General features: G+C 34.4%; 1 protein-coding gene across 2 annotated transcripts in view; it reads right to left on the bottom strand.

Annotated features, from left to right (window-relative positions):
• The window catches only part of LOC119834397 (pyrokinin-1 receptor-like), a 42,612-nt gene that overhangs the window by 34,444 nt on the left and 1,533 nt on the right, over positions 1-6,635 (bottom strand). Inside the window, exon 2 of one of the 2 annotated variants that reach the window (XM_038358748.1) lies at positions 2,486-2,615. The exons of the other annotated variant lie outside the window; for it this stretch is intronic. The gene's annotated coding sequence lies outside the window, so the exon portion shown is untranslated. The remainder of the gene's footprint in view (positions 1-2,485; positions 2,616-6,635) is intronic. 2 annotated transcript variants of the gene reach the window in all.

Genomic DNA, 6,635 nt, shown 5'->3' with positions numbered 1-6,635 from the left:
CCTTCAATGGTAAACCGCCATTTATAATGCCACTAGCATTTGACCCGCTGCTGGAGATAGAACACAGTTCCTAGAGTTTTCCAATCATACTCGTAGTTACCGTTTCCTGATTTACGGAATAAAAATATCTATATAAATCTTAAGTGATTAGACCCGAGTCTCGAACTCTTTCGAACTTTACTTGGTTCAGTTGAAGTTGAAGAAGAGACAAAAAGGCACATAATTATATAATATTAGTATTTACAATCATTTCAGTGGCAATTTAAAAAGTATCATTCGTTCGTGGAAGGATTTATATGAATTTCCTTTAAGGTGTTCTGTTACAAGCTGCATACTTAAGTTTAATTAATCTTATCAAGATAATTATATCCATCATCCAGTAATGAAAAATATTTCACTGAAGGAAAAATTAAACAAAATATGTTTCTACTATAAAAATATAGAATTAAGTACCACTCACATACAGTATATGATGCTAATACAATATTTTTATTTATCATGGAACCACATTATTGTAAAAATTACTTCAACAGTGATGTATCAATTTTTATATGAGCACATGCGTATAAATATTCCTGTTTGATTTGATATGTACTATGTTCTATTGACGGAACCATTAATTTAAATAGCAACCTTGAATGTTCAAATGAATCGATCAATTATGCATATAATAGTATTTTCAACGATTCGCATGTCTAAAAAATTTTAGCAAAAACTAAAGATATATAGTGTAGATAGTATTAACTTTAATCGTTTCTTAGAAAGTGTTACGAAAATTCAAGATAAAAACTTGAAGGCGTAGTTAAAGTTCTTGTCGTTAAAACTGCAGCCATATGTTAGTGGTGAACAAATAATAGTATACTAAGTCAGGGAGACTACGACTTATTCATTTCCCCCGATAAATGTGGGAATCGAGCACGCTTTGGCAAGAATTAGGTGAATTAGTAGCATGCTACTGTATTTCGTTCGGCGAGTGGGAGACTGGGAGAGCCGGATGTCCGTATCCGTTGACTCACTCTTTCCAGTCCATTCCTTTATTTCCGTCCCGTTCCCTTTACCCCTTAAAAGCGGGCAACGCATTTGCAAACAAACTGCTTCTGCTAATGTTCATGGATGGTGGGGATCGCCTACCATCAGGCGAACCACCAGATCAGTTGCCTGCTATGGTGTAAAAAAAGAATGGAAGAAATAAAGGTCGCCTTACCTCCCTCATCAATTAAAAAAAAACTATTAAAATGATGCATAATGATATTATGACATTTAAGAATAGGGTTTATGGGATAAAATGTATTAAACTAGTTGCGCTCCACGGTTTCACCCGCGTAAGTCCGTATCCCGTAGGAATATCGGGATAATAAGTTAACTATATGTTATTCCAGTTATCCAGCTATCTACGAACCAAATTTAATTGCAATCGGTTCAGTAGTTTTTGCGTGAAAGAGCAGCAAACACACACACACATCCTTAAAAACTTTCGCATTTTTATAGTATATAGTATATAGTATAGTAGGAGTTGGATGTTTAAATAAATTATATTATAAAAACATAGAATACGTTTTTATCAAAATTGCAATTACGTAAATTTATACAATAACGAATGTATCTCAATAAAATAATCAAAACTGGTTAACGTATTTCGTTTTATCACGTGGCGGCTTATATTAAATTAGGTTTTTTCAAATCAGATCTACTTTTTAACCGGCGTTCTGAAAAACCACGATTCACTACGTACCGTTTTTTTATATAACGTTTGTACGTCGACAACTCCGTGTGTTTTTCGACGATTATCACGATTCTCTATGTGATTTAGATATAGGGCATATTTATAGCATATTTCTAGGCATAGTTCTCATTTGGTCCCATTTTAGAATTTGGGGACGTACTTTTCACACTAATAAATATCTTCAATAAGATCACATAATAATCATACTTAACTCAATATTTAAATTATTCTCATTTTATATTTAACCAACTCGTGTATCAAAACTTTCTTATTTGCGATGTAAAACTACAAAAACACAAATATTCATATTTAAAGAGATATAAAACGTGTAGCAAACAACATTTTTATCCAAACTTTGTTGAGTGGATTATACCCTATCAGAACAAAAGTCGTATTTCATTTTCATCATATATTTTAAAGTGACTTTTTTAACGCGTTTTTATTAGCTCCATCTGTATGTTTCTATGAAACTGACTCCTCTAGACAAAATAAACCCTTTACCGTACAAATTTAATTCAACCTCTGTACACTTAGTGGTAAATACATTAATTTTATGAAATTATACTATTATGAAGATCGCTAGGATTGAATAATTATATTATGCGTATACTCTGTATGATGATGTAGTTAATTCTATAATTTAAACGTGATTTAAGTTCTTTAAACCCCATTTATTATTATTTTAAGTGGGGAAATCTTGCAAAGTATCAACGGCCCTCAGGGGAGGTAGGGGAGGATTCGTGGATTATATCGGAAACTTACCGAATAAATCCCCACCGTGCTCAGTCGCACTGTTCTTCTCGGAATTGCGTGAAAGCTACGTAATCTACCACGTGTCCCGCCCAGCAGATGCCCGTTTTCCGAAGCACCACTATATTAATACTAAGGTTTCCTGGAAAAATCATGTAAAAGGTCAAATGTGATCAAATGTGAAAAACATAGCAGTTTTGCCGGCCGATAGCGAGCTTCCGGCATGCCATTAGGTCTAGATTTTGACGGTTAGCATTCAGAATTCAACAGGATATCTACAGCGGCGCAGTAAACCTTGATGGGTATGAGCTTATATTTGTACAGAAAGCTGAAATTTTACATTTTGAATTTTTGATGGAACTGACATTTTGATGGAACTGACAGAAAATATTAAAAAACAGAAAGTGGTTGGTGCTTCAGGAGGGTTCGTGAAGTTTTCAAACTTCCTGTTTTTTTAAAGTAGTTCTCATCGTGTTGTGAAAATTGGATATTTTTCTTGACCTTCATTCCCCCACACCAGACATTCACATGATCTAAATATTTTGCTCATAACAAACTCAAATCCATATAATGATCTTTATAGCTCGTGGAGGATATTCAAATATTCAACATTCGTGCTTCAGCAATTAAGACCTTAAATGAAAAGCGTTTGCTTAGCCGTTAGGTAATTATAAAATGTTTGTTCGTTGACCGTCGCTTTGGGAAATGTGAACGTTGTTTATTTAATTAGTCTATTGAATTGTTACATTTAAAAGGTTTTTGTTTGCTTTTGTCTTAGATGAATCAATTTTATTTGATGGATGTATAGTTTGTTGGTCTTGCCGCCCTTGACCCGCGCCCATTATCTAGAAAAAAGGGTTTTACGCGTCATCTACGACACTAGCAATCCTACAGAAACATTTACGAGGCATTCTTTATAGCAATTTAATTTTTTTACAACTTAGTTTATGTTACTTTGTACTGTTAAATTTATAATAAACAAGTTATATCAAATTTACGTTAATGAAATAATATACATCATACCAATTTTATTATTTATTTAGATTCATACATGGAAGTAATTTTGGTTCATGAAAAACATCGACCAAACATTTCAACTTGTCTTTGTTTATTTATTTTTCATACTAGTGTACCTAGAGAATTATCCTTTACCCTATAAAAGCAGGCAATGTATTTGTCGCAAGTCGCAACGCAACGCGGCAACGCGTTTGGAGAACGCTTACCAATAGGCAAACCACAAGCTCATTTGCCCGCTATGACATAAAAAACGCACTCTTCCATGCATTTGATGCACACACGCATATAATTACGGTTGAAATTCGACCAGTCAGAACCAGAACAGTCGAACAAGTCGGTAACTTGAAATCTTTGTAATCGATTATATCATGGACGCTTAGAAAACTTCCAGAGAGTGTAATATGGCAACAACTATACAAAGGCCCTAACTTTGTGAATGCTTATGGGCGAAGGTCATCGCTCACCAATTACAAGTGACCCTATGACTCGTATTTCGTAAGTCAGTTATATGCTTATTGACATACTACATAATTAAATTGATAGCTTAAGCAGTCTGCTATTTTGAAGGTGCACCAAAAATATGAGTATCTAAAAGAATATGGAAATATAACGATAATACTTATTATTGCCGTATTATAATGTGCATAATGTACAGATGTATTAACATAATATAATGTCGCTGTTGTTATGTACATAAAAAGAACGATAAAATAAATTAATCGTTCATTTACAAAGTGTTTATTGCATATTTTATGTTACACTGGTGTTAGGTTTAGTTCAGTTTAGTAGAATCCGTTTAGATGAAACTTTAGGCCCCTTAGATCTACCTACGCACAGTTTCGATATGTTATCTAAATATTGCGTATATCTGTATCAATAATAATTATTATTGTTATGGCATGCAGTATGTCAGATATCCATAACAATGATAACTTTATTTGGTAATTGAATTAGGTTGTTCATGTCAAATGTATGGTTTTAGGATCTGCATTTCTAAAATTCTAATTTCAGGTTAAATTGACATATAAGATACTAGTCAACCGCGTGCGGATCCGCCCGCGTAGTCTAAGGAGCCGATAATCCCGGGTTTTCTCCGCATAGTTCCCGTTCCCATCGGATTACTGGGATAAAACTGTACTGTCCTCCGTCGGATCTCAAACTGAGAAATTTTATCCAAATAGGCTCAGTAGTTACTGAGATTATCGACTTTAAGCAAGAAAAGCAAACAAACTCTTCAACTTTATATATAAGTATAGATGTAAAATTCACTAGAGGCTAATAGAATGGCGACGCATCAGAATAGACTGAACGTCAAAGTACAAAGTAAATTGGTTGACGGCTTTCGTTTCAAAGCAACAGTTTTCAAAAATTTATTCATAAAAATATATGTCAGTAATTGATGATTAAGCTCTGGCATCTAGTTTCAATTTGACGACCCATCCATACCCACGAAAAGGTTCAATTATGAGTCTTGTCACCTTAACTTACCTTTCGTACAGAAGATATAGTACCTATATTTCATATTAAAATATGTTTAGTTGTAATTTGCAATTATGTAGCCCTTAAACGAGACCCCATTCATATCTAGAGTTTACGAGTTGACATATCTCTATGGATACCTTTCTTTTTGCAAAGGACAAAATATTAATAAGACTTTTATATTACGATTTTGTCTCGGTATTAAAATAATTTGTATCTTATTCTTTACTTTACTTAACATAATCAATATATAAAAATGAATCGCCAAATGTATTGCTAGGCATAAAACGAGAACGACTTGAACAAGTCGGCAATTTTTTTAACGTTTTTGTAAAGCACAAGTAAGGTTCTTGTGGCGAGAAAAAATGTGCCGCGGGTGAAGCCGGGGCAGACCGCAATTAACTACAAACTATACATAAATAACATGCGTAATGTAAAATAACTCTTTAACATGGAATAGTGCGAAATCGTATGTGTTCGGGGAAATGTTATTGAGTTTTAAATAAATTTCCATGCGATAATTCGGTATCGTCTGCTGTGTATGTAAATGTGGGTATACAATATATACCTACATATCTATTGTAATGTCATTTGCTAATATATATAAAGCTGTCATACAATATATTATGAAGCAATCATTTATAAAATGCATATATTATTGCTTTCTGCCTGCGGCTTCGTAAATGTGTTTTTTTTATGGCAGAATAAGTAAAGGAGCTGGTGGGCCACCTGATGCTAAGTGGTCACCACCGCCCATAAACACTTACAGCACTAGAAGTGTTACAAGTGCTTCGCCGGCCTTTCAGGGACATATACGCTCTTTTCTTGAAGGCCTCAATGTCGTAATTGTTCGGGAACACCGTAGCTGGTAAATCGTTCCAAAGCTTCACCGTACGCGTAAAGAAGTTGCGGGTGAAGCGTACGATGGTGGACCGCCAACCATCCAGATGGTGCGGATGGAATTGGTTTTTACGGCGGGTTGTCCGATGTTGGAACTGTGCGGCTGGTAAGAGGTTGAACAAATTCTCAGAGCACTCCCCATAGTACACTCTATATAAAATACAAAGAGACGCAACGTCCTTTCGTAAAGATAGAGAATCAAGCCTCTCGGAAAGTCTACGGTCATTGACAATTCGAGTTGCTCGACGTTGGATATGGTCAAGAGGAAGGAGTTGGTACTGATGGACTCCAGCCCAGAGATGAGAACAGTACTCTATCTGCGGTCGCACCTGAGCCTTGTACAGCTGAAGTGGTGTACATAATACTGTACTTCGTGGATTTTCGCAGATAAATATATTTTTCTTTATGAAATAAGGTGCATACACAGGGCGTCCCGCCAATCCTTATAAGATTTTGTGAAATATTTAATGTACAGAAATAGTTTGTTACTGTTTTATTATATGTATGTAATGTATTATATGTATGTGTCTTTATTAGAAAAAAAGGTCAGTTACCCTTTTTCTTTGTTTTTGAACTAAATCGTATTTCAATAAAATGCCGTAGTGAGTTTCGATAATATTGTTTTTTTTTATTTTCGTAAAATGTTGCTAAAGCAGATAGTTGCGATATATTTAAGTTAATTTATATGTGTTTTATTAATAAGGTTAAAATATAATAAGAAATGGGCATTTGCAACTTTCAGTGTGTTCTGCTTATTTCGAGCTAT

Source organism: Zerene cesonia, chromosome 19, assembly GCF_012273895.1.
Source record: "Zerene cesonia ecotype Mississippi chromosome 19, Zerene_cesonia_1.1, whole genome shotgun sequence".
Classification (NCBI taxonomy): domain Eukaryota; kingdom Metazoa; phylum Arthropoda; class Insecta; order Lepidoptera; family Pieridae; genus Zerene; species Zerene cesonia.
Note: the sequence above shows the minus strand (reverse complement) of the source record. Positions and strands in the feature narration are given on the sequence as shown.